The sequence below is a fragment of the Panthera leo genome, chromosome A2 (assembly GCF_018350215.1).
Source record: "Panthera leo isolate Ple1 chromosome A2, P.leo_Ple1_pat1.1, whole genome shotgun sequence".
NCBI classification, from domain to species: domain Eukaryota; kingdom Metazoa; phylum Chordata; class Mammalia; order Carnivora; family Felidae; genus Panthera; species Panthera leo.
In genome coordinates this window covers 165,690,537-165,711,761 of record NC_056680.1, presented here as the reverse complement: position 1 = coordinate 165,711,761, position 21,225 = coordinate 165,690,537, and the positions used below count along the sequence as shown (strand labels likewise).

Genomic DNA, 21,225 nt, shown 5'->3' with positions numbered 1-21,225 from the left:
ACAGGGCACCCGCTCCCTCGCCCCCTCCTCCCCGTCCTGGCTCTTCCCCTGTGCAGGAGCGCCAGCCAGATCTCTCTGAAGGTGGCCTGTCCCTGGGAGAGTCGGGTTTGTTCTTGCCAAGAGCCGATCATGGCAGAAAACGTAAAGCGACACCTAGGTACATTTTAATAAAAAATAACAATTGTTACCTCAGAAGAGGCGGCCCCTCGTTGAATCTGAGGCACAACGACATGGCTAAAAGGAGATACGTGATTTTTAAAATAACGCTGTTATTGCTAGTACTTTAAAAAAAAATCTATAAAATAAGGGATGCCTGGGTGGCTCAGTCGGTTCAGCGTCGGACTTCAGCTCAGGTCATGATCTCGCGGTTCGTGGGTTCCAGCCCCGTGTCGGGCTCTGTGCCGACAGCTCAGAGCCAGGAGCCTTTTTCAGATTCTGTGTCTCCCTCTCTCTCTGCCCCTCCCCCGCTGGTGCTCTGTCTCTCTCTTTCAGAAATAAGTAAACGTTAAGAAAATCAATAACATTGTACAAAATACTGCTTTCTTTTTGAATGTGCGAACAGTCCCCACGATGGAAAGGTCGTGTTTCTAAGCATCCAACTCACGCATTAATTGCAGTAAGACTGGGCGGTAACCCGAGTCCAAGGCTGCTGGCCTCGTGAAGGTGAAAACACACGGTCCCTTTGGGTCTGTGGGACTTGGGAGAAGCCAGAAGAGCAGGAAGGGGACAGTCAGCGTCACAGGTAACGTGAGGTCCCTTGTGCGACGGCTCTGGCCAGCGGGCCCGTCTGCTCCCACCCCTCCTACGATGGGCACTGGCCACTTGCGAGTGGATCCCGTGCGGTTATACTCGCTCGGTTCTGCTGCACCAAGATGTGTGTTCTTTTCTTTCTACTTGCTGGTTCCTCCGGTTCTTTCTCCTGGAGCTACATGGAAGGCACCGCAGCATTTTGGGCAAAGGCAGTGTGACTCCATCGCTGCTGAGTGTCCCGAATCCGTCAGCCATCCTGGCTGGCTACGGTTGCTTTGCATCACGTACGTTACTTGGACATCAGAGTTGCAGTTGGGGCCGGACACCGACTGGGCACATTCACTAGCATTTTGAGGTTCGTTATGAAGTTGTGACACAGACTCGCTTGTAGAACAGAGACAAAAATGCCATCTCATGAGGTTGTTGTGAACACAGTCAAGGAGGGGGGGCGTGAAGGTGCCGGTGCATGAGCCGTCGGCAGCTGGGTGGACGCCTGCCTCCGAGCGGTCCTCTGTTGTCCTCTCCGGACCCATCCCGGTTGCTCACTGGCTTCCTTCAAATAAAATTGGCAAATCCGAGCCTGTTCTTTGAACGCCGGTCTGGGAGAAGGAGTGCTGCTTTATTTCGTGGTTTTATCTGAACTTTTGCCTGTGGAGCCTGATTGGATGCATTTTAAGCAGCCTTCCGTCATGCGATATGTATCGCAATGTGGGCTCCTTGCATTTGTCACTCGCCCCCAAACCTGAGGTTTTCGTCTGTCTGTGGTAAGACCAGGTTTCCTGGTCCCAGTGGTTGCAAGTGACTTACAAAGCCCGAGAGCAGGATTTTTGCCCCCTTCTCAGCGGAGCTGCGGGCTTGCTCACAGGCCCCTGTCTCACGTTTTCGAGACCTGGTTGAGTCTTGATTCACCACTGACTTTATTGCGTCTTCTCCGAAACTTGTATGTCAGCTGAAGTTTGGTGGAGCATATTTTATTTTAAAATTTGAGGCTGATCTGGCTGCAGTTTCTTTTCTTCATCGATTACCAGGGTTGGATCAGCATTTAAGGACTGCAAAGCAAGCATGCCACGCCCCTCTCCTTAAATGTGCTTTCGGCTGAGGGACATGACCTTCTAGCTGAGAGGAGGCACTTTTTTTCCAGCCAAGGACATGCCATCTCTTTCTTCATCCAGTCAACCCGTAAATATACTAAACAGGAACATGGATGGGCACAGAAACCTGCCGTACGTGCCTTCCTCCAGAGTGATGAAATCCATGCACCTGTTCGGCTGAGTGGGAATCCGTGTCGTAGGAGCATTGTCCATCACACCCTGTGTCGGCCTGGTAAGGAGCTCCCCAAGGCACCATACCTAGATGCAAGGTCTTACCACTCATGACCACGGTGAACCTTTGCTGTGAGCGTTGTGCTAAGAGATGTCACTAAGTTATCATAAGGGACCCATTTGTCAAGTGCAATTACTACCCTTATTTTACAGTGGGGAGAGTGAGGCTTACGGAAGTTCAAGAACCTTCCGAAAACCATAGCCTAGAAAGTGGAGGACTGGGTTTGAACACAGGCAGGCTAGCTTGCGTGCCCATGGTCTTGACCATGACTTATCCTTGGATCGGCTTCCGGTATCAGCAGTTACATAATTTGTTTCCATAATAATTCTTGACCTTAATCACAGACAGTGGTCACGTGTTTTCCGAATGTTAAGTAAAGCGTAGATAGTAATCTTGGGGAGTAGCGTGGTGACATTCTTGCAAAGGATGAAGGCAGAGACCAACGTTACCATTTTCCTTCTGTCCAGCTGCAGGTGCCACGTCCACGTACAACATATCACCGTTGTGACATGTTCCCTTTGAAAATGAAACAGCTAATAAGTAAAACACGTGATACCGTTAACTGCTTTCCTGGAGTCATGATGCCTGCGGCCTGCGTCCTATATGTCCCAACAGCCCCCGGGGGAAGAGCCTGCAGACATTTGCCCCCGCGACGTGGGCAGAGGGGGTTACCACAAGCTTTGAAATGGTGACCTGGAGTCATACTGCAGTGTCTTCCACAAGAGAAGTCACTTAAAATCCACTTATGGAGCCTTGCTCCCTGAGCAGCGACATGGCGAAGATACAGAGGCTTTTCCTATTAATTCTCGGGTAAACATCGTAGTTTGCTAATTAGAATATTCTTTTCTCCAGGACTCCTGTTCAGCAGAGTTTTTACTCTCCTCCTTTATAGGTCAGTGAATTGCTTGTTATTTCTGCATCTTCAAGAGTATTTGAGAATACGACCATATAATATGAAAATCTAATTCGGTAGAAAATGCTGTTTTCTACGGTCAGATCTCAGTTATTCAGATCTACATCACCCAAGTTTCAATTCCTTCAAGTCGGGTCCTGTTTTCAGCCACGTGTTGCATGACTTTTAAATCCTTCAACCAAATGGTTTTTATCGGAGAGAATGTCAAATACTCTAGGTCGCTAAAGAGCTGGCATTTTCTTGGAATTCCTTACATAGTTATAATTACCCAGGACACGGTGAGACGTGTGGCCCCGGGGAAGGTGTCCTGCAGACAGATCAGTGAGGAAGAGCCAGCAGGCCAGGAAACCCTCAGAAGCAGGAAACGGGCACACGCACACCGGGAGGCCCGAGGACAGCCTCTCCGCTCTCCGGCCTCCATTGCCGTGCGTATCCTTGTCCTTCATTGTCAAAGATGCCGCCGCCGCTGCTGACGTTGTCGATTCCTGGGCCAAGATGTCCATTTAGCGCGTACTTAGAGTGCATCTTTGCTTGGCCTGCTTGCGTGGTGAGGCTGAAAGCTGGCTCAAATTGCAGGCCGTGCTCTGAGCTCTCGGATGGTTCTGGGAAGGCGTTCTGAAAAGTGAGCCACATGACCATGTGTCCAATGTCAACCGGAGGCAGTGGCCATAAGAATGCGGGGAAATTCGTTTTTCTTTTAGAGAGCTCAAAATACTTGACCTTGTTCTTGAGTATATCAGAGGAAGCAAGCCCTGTCTCACAGCGTTTAAAATCAGCCACAGTATCTCTGGGTAGTTTAGGATGTAGCAGCTTGAGGGAGCGTCCCCTCACGTGTACATCACAAATCTGTCTCAAGAAGCGTCCAAGAATCTGGCAGAAACAGCCCTGCTGCACATACCCATGAACACGGGCGTGTGGTCTTTCCCCACAAGGATCGAAGGGGCCCGGCCCAGCGGAGACCCGGGTGTGGTGCCTGTGGGCAGCCTGTCTCTAGAGTCCGTTCTCCAGAAAGCATTAAATGGGTGATGGAGAACACGCACACGGGAACGTTTGAGTGCGGTTTGGGGGCTGCGTGTTGCAAAATTCACGTGAGAGGCTGTGGAGGAGAGTTCCCCGGTTTATCACAGAGCACCCCGGATTGGCAATTACGTGCGGCAAAAGGAAAGTCCTCGGAGGTGACCGGCGTGGCTGAGATCGCCAGCCCGGCACGAGAGGCCAGAGGGCAGCAGGACTTGAAGAGAACTGTGCACGGAGAACACACCCCCACCGAGAAATCAGAAAGTAGAGCAGCGGGGGGGGGGTGGGGGGGGTGGGGGGGGTGGGGGGGGTGGGGAGGGCGGCTCTGGGCTCAGAGAGCGTTGGCGTTGACCCGACGAGAAGTCGGTCTCCAGCACGCGGCACCAGCGGCTTCGGAATTATTCACACCAGCCGAGGCCTGGACACAGCCTGCGGCCGCCGGTGGGTGCACGGGGGAGGACGGTGGCGCGCAGCCACGAAAGAGGAGGAAATCCTGCTGGTCCCAAGAACGTGGATGGACTTGGAGGACGACGTGCTGAGTGAAATAAGCCAGACACAGAGACACAGACCCTGCGTGACCTCATTTATATGTGGCACCAAACACACGAAAGGTCCAACTCCTACAACTCCTCGTACGACCCACGGATGCAGAGGCGAGGGCTGCGGTTACCGGGGTCCGAGGGGAGTGGGGGACATGGGGGGGACGTTCCGTAGGGCGAGGGAGTCTTAGAGGTCCAAGGCCGTCAGCAGTGCCGTGCGAACACTGGGAATTTGCGGAGAGAGCGCAGTCAGGTGCCCCCGCCCCACACCCGGAAGGGAACTGTGTGAGACGACGGCTGCGTTAATTAGCTCGACCGAAGTGCTCGTTTCACTGTGTATGTCCAATCATCCTGCTGTACACCTTAAATATGCACGCTTTTAGTAAAACTAAAAAATAAAGTAAAATAACTCTCGCCTTTGATAAAAAAGGATTTTAGGCACACCAAACCTTCCTGTTCAAAAACCACACGGTTAGATATACATGTAACAATCTCACGTGTTATCTTCATATGCTACTAGGTTATTGCAATGTGTATGAACCTGTTATCAATACTATTGATTTGTAAGAGAAAAAAACAAGCCGGTGGGACTAAGCTTATTCAACAGTAAATATTCACCAGGCCCCTCTGGGGTATAGGCATCCCATAAAGCAATCCTAGCCCTTGATGCTTAAAGTTGAGTGGAGTTTGTACATGGTGGTGAAGAGATTTGTGCACGGAGTGTGCTAGCATCGAGAAAGATCTTTGGACGATGAAAAAGCTGACTCAGCAGTTAATCGACGGGTCGGCCCCTCCAGAATTAAAGTGATTTTAAAAGACCTCAATCATTTCTTCGACACGTTTGGCAAACACAGGCAAAAAGCCACAACACACCCTGTAAATAGTAATGACATTTTAAAAAGAGCCAGGTGAGAAGGAACACGTAGATTTCTAGAAACACCGAAAGACATGTTACCGGTATTTCCAACACTGAGGGTAAGGAGGGCAGGTAAGGAGGGCAGTCACTGAGGGTAAGGAGGGCAGGACTCCCTTTAAAAGGGGTCAGGATTCTGGGCACGTCCCCAAATGCAGTCTCCCGGAAGCAAAGCAAATGTAACACGGAGACCATCAGAGCGAACCCTCTCAGGGGCTGGGGCAGCAAAACGTGTTCCAGGATTGCTCATGGCCTTGAGCGCTGAGCCTCCCGGCGACAGTGCAGAAGTCAGTGCCTCTTGGCACGTGTCCTCTCATTTCTTCCTCCTCCGAGGGACAACGAGGAACCAAAGTAGGCAGCTGTGAGTTGGAAGGACGCGGCTGAGAGATCTGACGTGGTTAAAGTCTATGTGCATTTCTGCATTCTTCTACCCGGTGAGACCTTCAATCTCTTATGTCCGGCCTGATTTCTCTGACGTCTGGGGGGTTACAGAGAGACAGACTAAGATTAAAACCAGAAAACAGGCCGTCAGACAGGCCAAACAGGCCTCAGTGGAGGTTGGGGTTATGGAAACCTTTCTCTACGGTGTGTCTGTGGCTCATCCATTAAAATCTCTTTGTCCCCTGGATTCCTTGAAATTGCTTTTAGGGAAACGTTACACAGGATATGTTTGACTTCAGTTCCATTTAGGACAGCACTTCCTAGGAGTCAGCCCTGTGGCCGGGCTGGGAGGCACAGAGTGAGAGGTGCCTGTTGAGGAGGGGCGGGCCGCGGGAGGAGTGGTCCCGTGCGCACAGGATGGGCGCCCAGTCCCTTGAGCTGCGGGGAGGGTCCCAGGAAAGACCACAGTCATTTCCAAGGGCGAGGAGATGTTCGCCAGGTAGATGGGAGCAGGGCCTGTGTGTGTGCCCGCGCGCGTGTGGCGAAGTTGAAAGCGAGTGGGGTGACTCAGGCCCGGGAACCGTGCGGACACACGAGGCCGGCACAGCAGTGAGAGGCAGTGAGTGCCGAGGGATGAGGCAGGACGGTTGTGCCTGGCCTCTGGGTGACCAGGGGTCTTTCAAGGACAGTTTTTACGTAGGGAACTGACAAGTCCAGTGGGCGTTCTGGATCGTTCATTCTGACGGGCAGTTATTAAGGGTAATAAGGCTGTTACAGAACATACTGGAAGGTTACATGAGCTGAACTTGTTTAGCCAACTGTGTGGCAGTGAGAGACGTCATCCTCAAAGTCTGAGTGTTTATTTTCTCTGATTTGTATGGCTCTGAGTGCAGATAAGTCCCGCAGACACTTTTCTTAAATCATTAGGCTGGAAACATTTTCCTTTTACCCACTCTCTGTATGCTAACCAGTTGACTTTTGTTCCTGTGACTTTAACAAGTACTTAAAGTGTTTAAAGGCCTTGAAATCTCATCAAAGACGCAGGTTTGCACTGTCCCGGTTCCAGACTGGTCGGAATTGTGTTCAGTGAGGTTCGGTTTCTTCCCACTGTTGCCCCCGGGGCCAGAGAAGCCACATGGCACCTTCCGGTCTTTATAAAGTGGATGTTAACATTTTTAATTAAGAACAGTTTCAAACATATAGAGAAGTGAAGAGAGTAGAATCCTAAATGCTGCATTTAATAAAATGGCCTGTGACCTGCACTTAGTAAAACGTCCCCGTATTTTCTTCAGCTCTTCTTCTGCAGAAACATTTTCGAGTAAATGGAGACATGATGATAATGCGTCCCTTCTTCCACGTGTTCCTAAAACATACGGACAGTTCTCGTACCCGTCACGACAAAATGGCTAACCCAGTAATGCTGCCTGACCTCGGACGTTAGCAAATATCTGCCTCAATTTCCCTGGCGCCTCTGATGCGTGCTTGACGGCTCGTGTCGGGTTGCGGGTGCTGAGCGCCTTTCGTGCTCTACAGAGACCCCCCTGCCCCCTGCTGCTGTCGCAAAATAGTAAGTAGTATTTCATGTCCAGAGCTAAGGGACCACACGTGATAGGGCGCTCCCCTCGTTTGCAGCTCTAATCAGAGCACTAGGAAGCAACTGACTGATGAGTTTCTGGTAGTTTCTCCTCCTCTCTGATGAGAGCCAGGCAGCATGTATGGCAGGTGCCACGGGTGCGGGGTCCTAGATGGCCTGGGAGGCAGTGCGTGGCTCCCAGAGCAATTAGAGTTTCCTGTACTGTGGATTAATCTATTACCAGTAGCTGCTCTCGGTGTTGTTAGGAGATCGATTTGGGCTTAAAGGACATAAAACATGAGGAAAAATGAACACACCCAAAGTAGCATTGGTAACTTAAAATGGAAGTAAATATTTTACCCTGTTTTTAAGAAACTGGCATAAATTGAGGCGCCTGGGTGGCTCAGTCGATTTAGCGTCCGACTTCAGCTCAGGTCGTGATCTCACAGTCCGTGGGTTCGAGCCCCGCGTGGGGCTCTGTGCTGACAGCTCGGAGCCTGGAGCCCGTTTCGGATCCTCTGTCTCCCTCTCTCTCTGCCCCTCCTCCGCTCACACTCAGTCTCTCTCTCTCTCTCAAAAATAAAAACATAAAAAAATTAATAATAAAAAGAAATTGGCATAAATTTAAGAATGTATGAAATATAGTAATAAATAATAATTGATACAGTATTTTAAAGCAATTCCAGTTTTTCATTACTTATCAATCAGTAACTAATGATATTAAGTAATTATTAAATAATAAATTATTTTAATCCAATAACATTAATATCAATTTCGTGTTAACTTTAATATTAACTTAATGTTTAAAATAAATGACAAATTAATTTAGAAATATATTAGTAGGAATGTAGAAACTTAGCATGAATTTTAGAAATTATAAAGGTTTTGTAATAGATGAACTAAATTTTTTAGGTAAAATATTTGTTTGTAGCTAGATTTTCTCTGTTCCCAGCAGAAATTTTAGACTTTTTGGTTTTTTTTTTTTTTTCTCATCTGATTTACGTGGTCTCTTTCATCACACGAAGAATTTTTCAGACCTGATTGAATTATAGTCATTCTCTGAATATAAAGAAGGAGAAAACAACCAGACCCATCTTGACCCATAGATTCGACGAAATCCCAGTCAGAACCCCAGCGTGACATTTTGTGATAGAAACAAACCAAATCTACAGTATTGAAGAACAGAGTCGGAGGGCTGGCACTTCCAGACTTACTAAATATTTCATATTTCAAATTGTCATATCTTTTCAGTAGTGATTTCGAAGGACTGTACGTGAATGAGGGATCATTACTACCATCAACCTCATGATTGTCTGGAGGCAAAATACACACCCGTATATAGCTATGTGTGATCATATCTAATTCTATAATAAAGTTCCACGTGAGAAGTAAGAGTTTTAACACCAAAATTCTACTTCTGGCAAATGGGGCACGTATCCACTCTGAGAAGGGAAACGTTCCTTACAGATTCATAACCTGTAATCGGCCTCGGTCTTGAGACTTGGCCATTGTTTTTCAAAGTCCTTCTCTCCAAAAGTCAGGGAGGCCGGATGGCGGAACTAAGAACACACTTCGATCTCGAGGCTCTCCGGATCGGCTCCCACTGCCATCAGCTCTCCGGATGCTGTAACGAAGGACACATGTGGTGAGGGAGCGGGAGACATGCCACATCGTTTCAGTGGTCACCTACTCAGACCTGATGTTTCCACGGGCACGAAGGCCAGGCCCTCGTTGCCTTCCGGGGTCAGTGGGCTCAGTGTTCAGACACCTGCCTCCTGGTCCTGCTTCTACTGCTGACAAATCCCCTCCAGTGGCGGCCACCTTCTCTCTGGGTTCCGACACCACCTTATAAGGGGGGGCTAGCCGGGGGAGCCCGAAGACTCTGTTCTGGTCCCTGATTCTACCTGTGAATATTTACAGATGGCTTACTTCACTTACATTTATTTTCCCCCTGCGATGCCCCTTTGGTGTTTCCTTTCGGAGGGTCGTACACCTAAGTGCAAAACCCCATACCCTCTTGCATGTTTCCCTGTATGTGCTAGAAAATGGGAAAATCCTTGCAGAGCCGGATATAAAAGCAGTAACCACACGTCTTAACCCTACTAATCACTACAGAGCACACCAGAGGACATAAGTAAATCCCACGCTTGCTGTCGAGTACATTACCGCACGGGAGGGAGGAAGGAAGCAATAAGCTCATGAGAGCCACCAGGCCCCGGCCCGGCCCGGACGGGAGCCACGGCGGAAGGTCAGAGGCCACGGCAGTGACAAGACGGGCACCACCACCAACAAGCACTGAATTGGGTGCCTAGAGACGCAGGCTGTGCGTCCTCCTCGAACCGGTCACGCGGAGCTTTAATTCTGGTGGAAAATCGGCCGGAACCGCACCTTGTCTCGAGGGTTAGCTGAGGTCAGGTGAGGGGGGTGTGGCGGCGCCCCACAGCTCCGGTGGCTGCTCATGGCGCTCGGACCGGTGCACGGGACCCCGCTCCATTCCACAGGACATCCCCATTTGGAGATTATCAGAGCAAAGAGATCTTTCCTTAGACTTTTATTCGGGGCCCTCAGTAGCCTCTGATTGAACCGGAGCCCTTCCAGCGACGAGGTAGATGACGTGGCTACGGAGTCTCCTCTCTCTGGGCCCGTGTCTTCATTTGAAACCTCGGCGGGGGGACCCAAGGGCCAGAATCCGTGGGAGGGAAACGGCAGGAGATATCCCACCCCCCCGCCTGATCTTTTGTTGTTCTTCCTGGAACAGAAACAGATACACGTTCCCCGGTGTAACCGTGTGCCAGGACTTTAAAAAATTACACTCTGTCAGCTGTGGCACGTTTAAACACCCCAAATACTTCAGGAGACACTTAACTTGTGTGTTTTAATAAAGACGTGCGTGTTCAGACTTGCTCGGCCCGCACTCCCGTGTGGAGCCGGCAGCAGGGACCCAGCCTGGGAGCCTGCACTCAGGGATTTTTCTCTCCTTTAGCTGCACCGTTTAACTCTTCACTCATTTCCTACTTCCTCAGATCACCTCTAAGCATCAGCACGTCGCTTACCACGTGGAGGCCCAGATAACCTATTCAATATGTGTTCATCTTCTAAAAATCCCGGCTCGCGGGGAACACGGCTTCCCCGGCCCGCAGCAGAGATGGCCAGTTCTGCCTTCCGCAAGGCGAGGCGGGGCAAGGTTGGCCATCTGTTGTTTTGTACCAGTCTCCGGGTCCTCAAAACGACCGCCACGGAAATACCCTTTGGTTCTGCGAGCAGTTAAGATCCTATCTCTGCTCAGAATCATCATTACAGGAGGGAGAAGTAATTTCAGTGAGCCTATTAGCAGCACGCCCGAAACATCCCTATTAACTTCTCCTTCTTTTGTGGTCCATCTTTTATCAGGGTCTATCTGTACTCCGCGTCGGGCCCGACGCCAACACATTTTAATAATAATAATACGTTGCACTTTTCGGGCGCCCTTTCATCCCGGGAGCCCAGAGCACTTTACAAACATTAATTAATTAAGCTCCGCACAACACCCCTTTGAGGTAGGTATGCCCCCGCTACGGTACAACAAGATGGTTCAAGTGGTTCTCCCTGAGGCTCGCCCACTCTGGAGCTGAAGCGAAAGTCCCGACAGAGGCTCCTCTGCTCCAGGGTTCAACCGAGTCCCGGCGGAAAGGGGAGCTTCCCCAGCGGACCTGCTGCGTGGACGGCGGCCCTTCTCCTCCTGCGTCAGGGCCTGGCCCCATCCTCCCCCCTCTTGTCGCTCCGTCTCCGGGTAGATGGGCCCAGAGCTCGTTCTGGGACCGTCGCCTGTGTGGGAAAAGAGCAAGTGCTTCCTGACACGCCGGTTCGGTGCCGGGCCCACGATCAGCAGGAGCAGTGACAAGCTCTGGGCCCCACTCCCCGTCCTGATCTCCTGTGACACGGCGGACGCCAAGGAGGGCGCAACTGGCCTTTGGGAATGTTTGGCCGCCGTGACCGAGGAGGGGGAGGGGGCGGGCCCGAGGCTGTCACCCAAGGACAGCGCGGCTGGCAAGGCGCTTCTGAACCCCCGCGGGAAGGAGGGGTCTGTTCGGGAGTTCTCAGAGGCAGGTTGATGAGATGGTCGGCTAGTGGCAGTGACGTCAGCATTATTACCGGGTTCTAATGACACCTTTTTCTGAGAATCCACTTGTAACAGCCCATGCAGGACTTAAATGGAGTGACCCACTACTTTTCATGGTTTACGGTCTATGGTTGTGTTTGAGAGTACGGGCCAGTGACTTGTTGAGTAAAAATCTGCGACTGACTAACGGGGCTGCTGATCTTTGTGGGCTGACAACTGGTGGAGGTGTCCCTGTGTGTGACCCGCTCACGCTTCCCGAGGATGCAGTCGAGTCCCAGGAGGAAAAATGGTCTCCAGAGCGGCTCCCGTGCCCGTGTACGAGTGCGAGTGTGCGTTCGGGCGGGTGTGTGTTTGTACACGAGTGTGTCCGTGAGTGTGCGTGTGTGTGAGGGCCGGGCTGCCCCGAGGGGTCTCTGACTGAGTGGCGGTCCTGGCCAGGTGTGGATCTGGCTTCCACGCACCTGTGTATGGAGCCCTCCGACTCCGTCTTCAGGGGCCAGGAGGGGACAAGTGTTTGCCGACCCCGTGACCAAACACATCTGGGTGCTGAGACTGTGGCAGCCAAACGCACACCCAGCCTGGACCTGTTGTGGCTCCTTGCTGCCTGCTTGTTAATGTTCCTGGATTTGCCCTCATGTGAGCTTCTTGAAGAACCTTCCAGATGGGAACAGCTTGCGGTTCTTCTAGCTTGTGTTGTTGGGTGGTTCCCAAAGCCTTCTGTGTCCTAAGACCAGCCGGAGCACTCTCAGAAACCCCCTGCCCACACCTGCGCCCCCAACGGTCCCAGGACAGGACCCTGGTGTCAGTACTTTAAAAATTCCTTGGGCTTCTCCAGTGTGTACCCAAGTCGAGAGTCTGCACACTGGAAAACTGTACCCCTGACTGCTGACTCTGAGAACGTCTCCTGTTCAGCCACAGCTGTACTTGCAGGCTTTTTCTTACGGCTCGGGCACGAAATGTGCTGCTTGGCTTGTCCGAATTATCTAGAATTGCCAGTTGTAGCGATGGCAGCAATATGCATGGATCCCAAGACCCGTCCCAATGCCAAGCGCCTTGATCTTTGGAAAGTGGGCACAGTTGCTACATTTTCTTTCTTCCCCAGATATTTTTCTGTAGCATCCCCTGCAGCCCAATCTTGGCTCACGCTGTTGGTTCGAGATCTGGGGATATTGTGACAGTGTCCACTTAAAAATGGCTTCCTTTGGGTGCCTGGGTGGCTCAGTCGGTTAAGCATCCGACTTCAGCTCAGGTCGTGATCTCACGGTTCGTGGGTTCGAGCCCCGCGTCGGGCTCTGTGCTGACGGCTCGGAGCCCAGAGCCCGCTTCGGGTTCTGTGTCTCCCTCTCTCTCTGCGCCTCCCCCGTTCACGCTCTGTCTCTGTCTCAAGAATAAATAAACATTAAAAACAAATTTATAAAAAAAAAAAAACTGGCTTTATCTTCCCAGAGCTTAATTTGCTGGATTACCTATCTAAAAAAAATTCACCGGAAGAGAACAGAAGAAAAAGCAATCCCCTTTGTGTGTCGCGTGTGGCACAGTCTCCTCTAATCTGAGCCTCGCTGGTGGCTCTGTGTGCGTGTGCGTATGCGTGGGCAGGCTGTCCTTGGAGGCAGGAGCCCCCCAGATCCTCCCGTGAGCCGCTTTCCCTGCAGGGCCCCCACGTTCACGGCGCCGCGGCCAGGGCAGGGGCTCAGCGCGCACCGCTGCCTTCCTCTGCGGCGCTCCGAGCGGCTGAGCCCAGGCCTTCTGCAAGAAAGGCCTCCCTCACGGTGCCGGGGAAGAGCGGTGTATCATCCAGGCTTGCGGATAAAGGTGCACGTTCAGATACGACCCCAGCGGAGAGGCAGACGCCTCTAGTTCAAGCTGGCCTCAGACAGCCCCCTGAGAGTTCGCGTGTTTATTGCAACCTCGGACTTCCCTCCGTCTGCCAGTTCTGAGAGACCAGCTGGAACGTTCCCCACGTCTACCACTTCCTCCCCTGGAAACTCCCTGGTTGGAGATTCTTTCCCTTCCCCAGGTGGAGTAGGAAGATTAGAAAGCCTCTCCGCATGGATCAGAGCTTCCCCCGGCCAGGACCCAGTGTCCGATGACAGGCCTTGGAGGGGAGGGGGGCCTGGTGCCCTGCCCCCACCCCCCCCACCGCAGCCTGCTTCTTCCTCCACGAATGCCTGGCTCCCAGGATGCCAGTGTCGAATCAGGGAAATCACTAGACATCAGGGAGCCTGGATTGGGCTGTGGGCTTAGCCCATAACATAGTTGTATTGAGCAAATCCCTTATTTTCTTCCTGAAATTCAGTTGCCTCATTTCTGAAATGAGAACTAAAAATTATATCATAGGCTTGTGGTAATGTCCCAGTGCAGTGATGGCCACTGAAGAATTCTGGACACTGTATAAAGGGAACACTACCTTTCCCCATGACTTTAAAACACATCATTCTTATCCATTTGGCTGACTAGTCAAATAGAACGATGAATAGTTAAGATAAAATTAGCTTCTTAGATACTTTTACAATAATAAATGGCAAGTTTGAGTGATAGAAAAGGCAGGTTTGGGATTTATTATTAATATACTTATTGATTTTTAAATAGATTTTTATGTGGGTCTTGGTACATGCCTGCCATACTTTAATTCAGATTCTGAAATTCATTTATGATTTCGGTAGACACTTGCCATATGTGAGTACGACACATCCCAGACTCCTCCCTCCCCCTCCCACAAAGCACTGTTAGTTAGTTTGCTCTTTAGAGGCTGTTTTCGAGACGGCCTGTACCCTTCACAGGAAATAGGACATTTGGAACCATTTTAGAAAGAGGTTTTAAAATGCTCTAACATTATTTGCTGCCAAGGAATAATAGCATGCCTTTAGAGGTCGTTAGGGGGTCTCCTGCCTTCCGACCAGGGCAGCCTTGAGGGTACCCTCACAGGAGGGGCTGGCCGGCCCCCGCCCCCACATTCGGCAGCCTCCGCCACCTTCCTTCGCACAGTTGGAAACCGTCTGTAGCTTCTGTTTCAAGTGTTTCTGAAATGCAGGACAGCAATAGAATATTCTGGCTTAACGCTAACCCTTGATGTTAAAGGACCCTCCAGCTGGGAGAAGCTGAATTTTCCTGACCTGAGAGGTCGGAGGTAGCCAAGGGAGAGCATAGCATCTCTTTCTCTCTCTCTCTCTCTCTCTCTCTCTCTTTCTCTCTCTCTCTCTCAAAGGTACCAGGCCCCTCCCAGGGCAAACCCTGACATTTGCTGAAACTGTGGCTTCTGAGAAAAAGGTCAGAGAGAAACAAAAATGCCAAATTCTGTCCATTCTGCTAAGAAAAACTGTTTTTTCCCAGAGCAAGGAGAGTTCTCTGATAGATTCCACCCTAACCGTCTGGATGGAAGGTGGAGGGAACCCCTGTGAACGGGGCCACTTTGCTCTTTGAGGGCCATGGCTCATCTTATACACATGGGCGACTGCTCACCCTTTCCACATTGGCAGTGATCCCGTGATGACATTTTCGCACTGTTCCATGCTGTGATGGGGTGGGGCGGGGGGGCTGAGGCTGTAAAGGAAGCCTGGTGAGCAGAAAGTTGGGTGGGGAAGAGACCCCCGCCATCAGGCTCTCAGGCATTCTCCCCGCCGCCCCAAGCATATCCTGAGGCCCTAATCCCATCTGTCCAGCTTACATGCACCCTTGAGCTGACCTTTCTGACCTCCCCAGAAATGCTTATGACCCCACCGAGCTTTCCACATTCTGCATTTTTGTTCTGTTTAGCCTGAGATTATTGGACGCTTGAGATTATTGGGCCAGATGGCATTAATGATAGAAAAAACTTTGATGTTTCCCGCACCACAAAGGTGTTTGCATTTTAATAAGAACCGAGGAGGCCTAAAGCCATAGAGCCAAGGAATAGATGGTCGATGGTACAATATTAAAGACGTACAGAGAAGTGGTTTTCTTCTGTTTGTTGGCTTATATTTGGAATTTTGCTCTCCTCTTTCCTTGGTCACGTTTATTGAGGTATAATTGATATACATTAAAATGTACCCCTTGAACGTACACTTAGATGAGGTTTGACAAATGTACACAGTCATGTAATCATGATGACCGCAACCAATGTAAAAAAAAACTTGCACCACCTTCCAGATTTTCATGCCTTTTCAATAAACTCCTTATTCCTACCCCAAGACCCTGGAAACCACCGATTTGATCTCTGTCCCTATAGTTTATCTTCTGTAAAATGTTCTATTATTAGAATCATATAATTTGTAGGCTTTTATGTATGTCTTCTGTCGCTTGGCAGAATGCTTTTGAGGTTTACCCGTGTTCCTGCATGGACGATTGTGGCTTGTTTCCCTTAATTTCTGACTAGTATTCTCTTCTATCATATTTGACATTTCACTTATCCATTCATCAGTAATGGACATTTGGGTTGTTTTCAGTTTGGAGCTATTATGAATGAGGTGAATATAAACATTCACGTATGGGTCTTTATGCGAAGGCATACACTTCTGTTTATCTTGGGTAAATATCTGGGATGGGCTTGTATGGTAAGTTTATGTTTAACTTTATAAGACAATGATAGCCTGTTTCCCAAGGTAGCTGTACCATTTTGCATTCCCACCGGAAAAGCGTGAGAGTCCCACTTGCCAGCTTTTGCCAGAAGTTTAGTGCTTCTGATAGGTCTGTAGTGATGTCTCGTTGTGATTTTCGTTGCATTTTTCTGATGACAAATGGCTCAGAGCATCTTTTCACAGGCTCATTCGTTGTCTGTACACCTTTTTGGTGAAGCATCTGTTCAAATCTTTTGCCCACCCTTTTAAAAATGAGGTTGTTTGTCTCATTATTGTTGAATCATAAGAGCTCCTTCTGGATTCTGATACAAGCCTTCATCAGATAGGTGTTATGCAAACATTTGCTCCCCACTGGTGGTTTCCCTTTTCGTTTTCTTAATAATCTTTCAAAGAGAAGACTGTTCACTCTGATGAGCTCCAGTTTATGTCTATCCATTGATTAACACTTTTTAAATTTCTCTCTGCAAAATCTCTTCCCCAAAAGTTTGCACCGTTAAGAGTGCCAGTGTCTGTCCTCAGTTCACTGGCATTATTGAGTATTACTTTTTTTATTTTGTCTGTTTAATTGGCAGGGAATGCTATCACATTATTACCTTGTTTGGTCCCTATTTTAACGAGGGCACCTTTGTTATTTCCTTATTAAGTAGTTAGTACTAACGTTTCAAATATTAAATTTTGAAGAAATGTTTAAGAAAGTAAAATCAGGGATTCTTATTAAATGTTGCCCTTTGAATATGTATGCAAATGTTAAACCATTGTATTCCTAGGATAATTACACTATGATCATGATAGATACTTCTCATGTACTCATGAAATACATATTTGGTTTGATAAAAAATTAAGAATTTTTCTGTGTCAACATGTGACATGCATTATGAAAAAGGAAAAACCATATAGTTACCTCAATAGATGCAGAAGAAGTTTTGACAAAATTCAAGACCTGTTCATGATAAAAAAAAAAATTCTTGGCAAACTCAGAATAGAAAGCTGTGTCTGAACCCGGTAAAGGGCACCTCCGAAGAGTTTGCAGCTAATGTTGTCCTCACGGGTGAAAGATCTGTTGCCTTTCCCATGGATGGGGTCGAGGGCAGGTGGGCTTTCCCACAGGGTCCACTCCACATCAGACCTGAGGTTGTCACCAGTGGAGTAAAGAAAGAAAAATTAAGAAAATTCATACATATTAGAATGGAAGAAGTAAAACTGTGTATTCACATGACATGATCATCTATGTAGAAAGATCAAAAGAACCTACAAAATGGTATGAGAATTAATGAGTTTAGCAAGATCAAAACGCAAGCAGTGGTATTTCTGTATGCTAGCATTAAACAGCTGGAAGCTGAAATAAAAATAATATCACTTATAATAGCATCAAGATTTAAGGTGACACAAAAGAAGTGTAAGAGTTGATGCTAAAAATTATAAAACAAAACAAATCATATACAAAATAATTACATAATTGTACTCTCTGCCTATTAAACTGTCAAAACTTAAAAAAAAAAGACAACACAAAAACGTCAAAGAGGCAACACATTTGCCACTCTGGTGTAAACTTTTGGAAATTAAATTTTGTAACGTTTATCAAAAGTCGTGAGATAATTTCCATGTGGAGGAGTCTAGAATTATGTCCAGTTATTATCAGTGTCTTCAACTGGGCTTTATTAATAAAAGTGACAATTGTGAATAATGCAAATATGAAACAATAATGAGATGGTTAAATGAGTTATAGGCTCTGTGAACGATGGATACAGCATTGCGTTTCCAAGAACATTGGAGGTGTGTCCCCGGGTCCCCACTATTACCACACACAGACCCCGACACGTAGCTGTGTGGTCAGTTACACAGCTTTTAGAGCCAAAAGGGGTAAGAGTTTGGATTCTGGCCTCAACAGTTCACTAGTTGTATGATTTTTAACTAATCACAGATAAAATTAACAGGTTAATTAACCTGTTCCAGCCCCACCTTCCTGATCCATGAAATAGGAAGGATGATATCTTACAAATGTGGCTGTTGCCAGGATTACATTTCGTACATTTCAAATTTCCTAGTAAGTATAAACACTCCATCGATGTTAGCCGGCATTAATATCATTTCAGTAGTATGAAAATACTGTAAGAAATGTACAAAACTCTCAATCGACTGTCTTCTAAGGGTGAAGAGGGAACGGGAAAACGATTTTAATTTCCTTCATTTCCTTCTTTGTACTTTCTCCTGGGTTTCAAGTTTTCCTATAATGACTATTATTTTTGTGATAAATATTAGTTGCATTTTAAAGATATTTTTAAAGACTATTTCATGGAGACAAGCTCATGAGATAAAGTGAAAAATGCAGGAAAAACTACACACACCATAAACCCTCTTTATTTAATGTTTATTTAAGAGCATACATCAAAGACTGAATTGAAGTCAGATGTGATCATTGGTTTTTCTTTTCTTTCCCGTACTTTTAGTTATTTAAAAAATTTTTTCTCAATGCAGTGTTTTTGTAATGAGAAAATAAGACTAAGGAAGGGTAGACTAAGCAATTCACTGTCAAGGTTACAGACCCTCCTTATTCACGGATTCCGTATTTGTGAATTTACCTACCTGCTAAGACTCACCTGGACCCTCAGAGTCCGTAGCTGGAGGGATTTCAGTGGCGTTACAGACGTGCACAGGGAGCAAACGTGGCCTGAGCTGCCCCTTCCCGGCTCTGCTTTCTGGTTTCAGTCATGCTGTGAACACGTGTCCCTTTCGAGGTCTATTTAGTGCCACGTGGTTTCCATTTCGCATTTTCGTTGGTGTTTCCCTGCTGGACGTGCCCCCGTGCCCGGCCCTGCAGGGCTGTCTGGGGCTCCTAGACGCAGGGGGCTACGTGTGCCTTCTGGGGAGGACGCGTGTGCCAGAGAAGCTTCCTTCAGGCTGAGTCACGGTGCTGTTGGCACGAGCTCAGTGTCAGTGAGCCAGCATTGTATATTCCGTAAAGTGTCTCACACAGAAACACACACGAGCAAGATAGTGTAGTCACCAGTTGACGAACATGTTGTGAGCAGAGCCTTGCAGGAGCTAGCCCTGTGTTTCTCCTGGGAGCGACGGTCCGGCCGTCGCTGATTCAGCAACTTTACGGAAGGAACACCAGGTACTGTGAATAGCGAGACCCAACTGTATGTATTTTTGGTTTCGTATCGCTAACACTGGCAGCCCAGACGAGAGTCGCGAGGATCTTGCCCAGAAGCAGCTCCTGATCCGAGCCCCTTGCCCGGCCTGGCCCCAGCCTGTCCCGGCCCTCTCCCCGAAGGGGCCCTGGCTGCCTCTTCACTACCCGTCACCAAATCCTGCTATGTTGTTGCAATCCTTCCGCCCGGCTGTCCCTCACCCGTGTCTTGTCTGCTCTCCGACAGAGCAGAATTCGGTGATGTCACTCGGCTTCTTTCTCCCACTTTTTGGGCTTCGCACAGCAGGGCCACCTGGGGGCTGAGCCGAGCTGGCATTTCCAGAACGCCGGCGGCCAGGCCGGGGCCAGGCTCTGTACCTGACGCGTGCAGGACAGCCGGGCTCCAGCCACGGAGCTGGGCGGGTGGTGCCAGTAGGGCCCCAGGCTCCCGTCTCACTCCCTCTGACTGCTGGGCTCACAAAGAAGCAGCTTTGAGTGTTGCTGTTTGGGAAAGCTTTGACCGGGAAGGTGAAATCCTTGCCCCGCATGTCTTGTGAAAGCATGTGAAAATTCTTCTCTTTCCTCGTCTATTCAGAATGTTCGAACACGGGCACTCCACAGCGAGATTAGATCTAAGCGGACCCTCCCTGTGGCCACAGTGTCCCCCGAGCCAGCTGGTACCTCACCTGAGTCCAGACAACCAGCTTTTCCTAGAGTCCTAGAGCTTCCTGCCGCCTCTGGCGAGATTCAGCGTTCAGCTTCCCAGCCAAGGGCTCTCACCCAGAGGATGGAGATGGTCATCGTCCAGCAGAGGCAGGATGCAAGCCACACGTGTGCTCATACATTCAACAGTAACCACCATAAAGCCTTTTACAGACAGAGTGGGGGCGCCTGGGGCGCTCAGGGTTGAGCCTCCGACCTCGGCTCCGGTCATGATCTCGCGGTCCTTGAGTTCAAGCCCCACGTCGAGGTCTGTGCTGACAGCTCGGAGCCTGGAGCCTGCTTCGTATTCTGTGTCTCCGTCTCTGCCCCTCCCCTGCTGGCGCTCTCTCTCTCTCTCTCTCTCTCTCTCTCTCAAAAATAAACATTAAAAAAAATACAGAGTGAAATAACGTTCATGGTGTAGTCATCTAACCCAATATATTATATAAAACATCACCATTTCAACACGTAGTCATTATAGAAATTATGAATGAGATACTGCCCATCCTTTTAATCCACATCCAAGTCTTTGCAATCCGTGCCTGCAGCACGCTCAGCTCAGATGAGCCACGTTCAAGGCTTCAGCAACTCTCTGGCCACGGCCATGCTGTCAGGCAGACCATGGGACAGTCAGGCTAGGCTTTGCTGACTGCTCAGTCCCCGAGAATTGATACGCGTCATTGAACGTATAGTCACAGTGACGGGAGGGACACACCTCCCTGAGATTTGAGGCCCGGGGCCTGGGCAATCTTCGAGGCCATCGGTGAGCAGAGGGGGGAGGTGTCCGGGTACAGGGAAGGAGCTGTGTGCCTGAATCTGAGCCCAGAGCCTAGTCTTGGTCTATTCAGAGCGAGGTTTTTATGCCTTTAAAATTGTGCCAGTCATTTCCATGCTAGTAAAAGTGGGGATCTCGGCTCAGACTCTGAAGGAAGAAGACAACTAGCACCCTGGGCTGGTGGGAAGGGGCTGCAGGGAGGGGCGGGGGTTGCGATACCTGCTTCCCAACCGCACTGTCTCCCCTCCTGCCAGCCAGGCCTGTCTTCCTGCTTTGAGACGGGAGATAAAAGTCTTTTACCGACAACAGAATTACTCATTCAGGAAAGCTTCGCCTTGGCGTTTTATTCTACAGAGCACAGAGAGAGAGCCACGCAATGGTGTGTTAGCTTCGGTTCCTCCTGTGGAAACTGATGCAAGATGATATCCACCTCGTGGTGTCTTGTGAGAATTGAATTAGCACCCGGACACACTGTGTGACCACAATTATCAGCACTGTACCGTTGGTAGAGTTGTGTACTCTGAGTCCTGATAACTATGATGGCCGTGGAAGCCTCC

At 49.1% G+C, this 21,225-nt stretch overlaps 1 long non-coding RNA gene across 1 annotated transcript; it reads left to right on the top strand.

Annotated features, from left to right (window-relative positions):
• Positions 1-1,898: 1,898 nt before the first annotated feature.
• Positions 1,899-2,635, top strand: LOC122213051. Its single transcript, XR_006199419.1, has 2 exons — positions 1,899-2,073; positions 2,541-2,635. It is a non-coding gene; the product is annotated as an uncharacterized LOC122213051 (long non-coding RNA).
• The last annotated feature ends 18,590 nt before the right edge of the window (positions 2,636-21,225 follow it).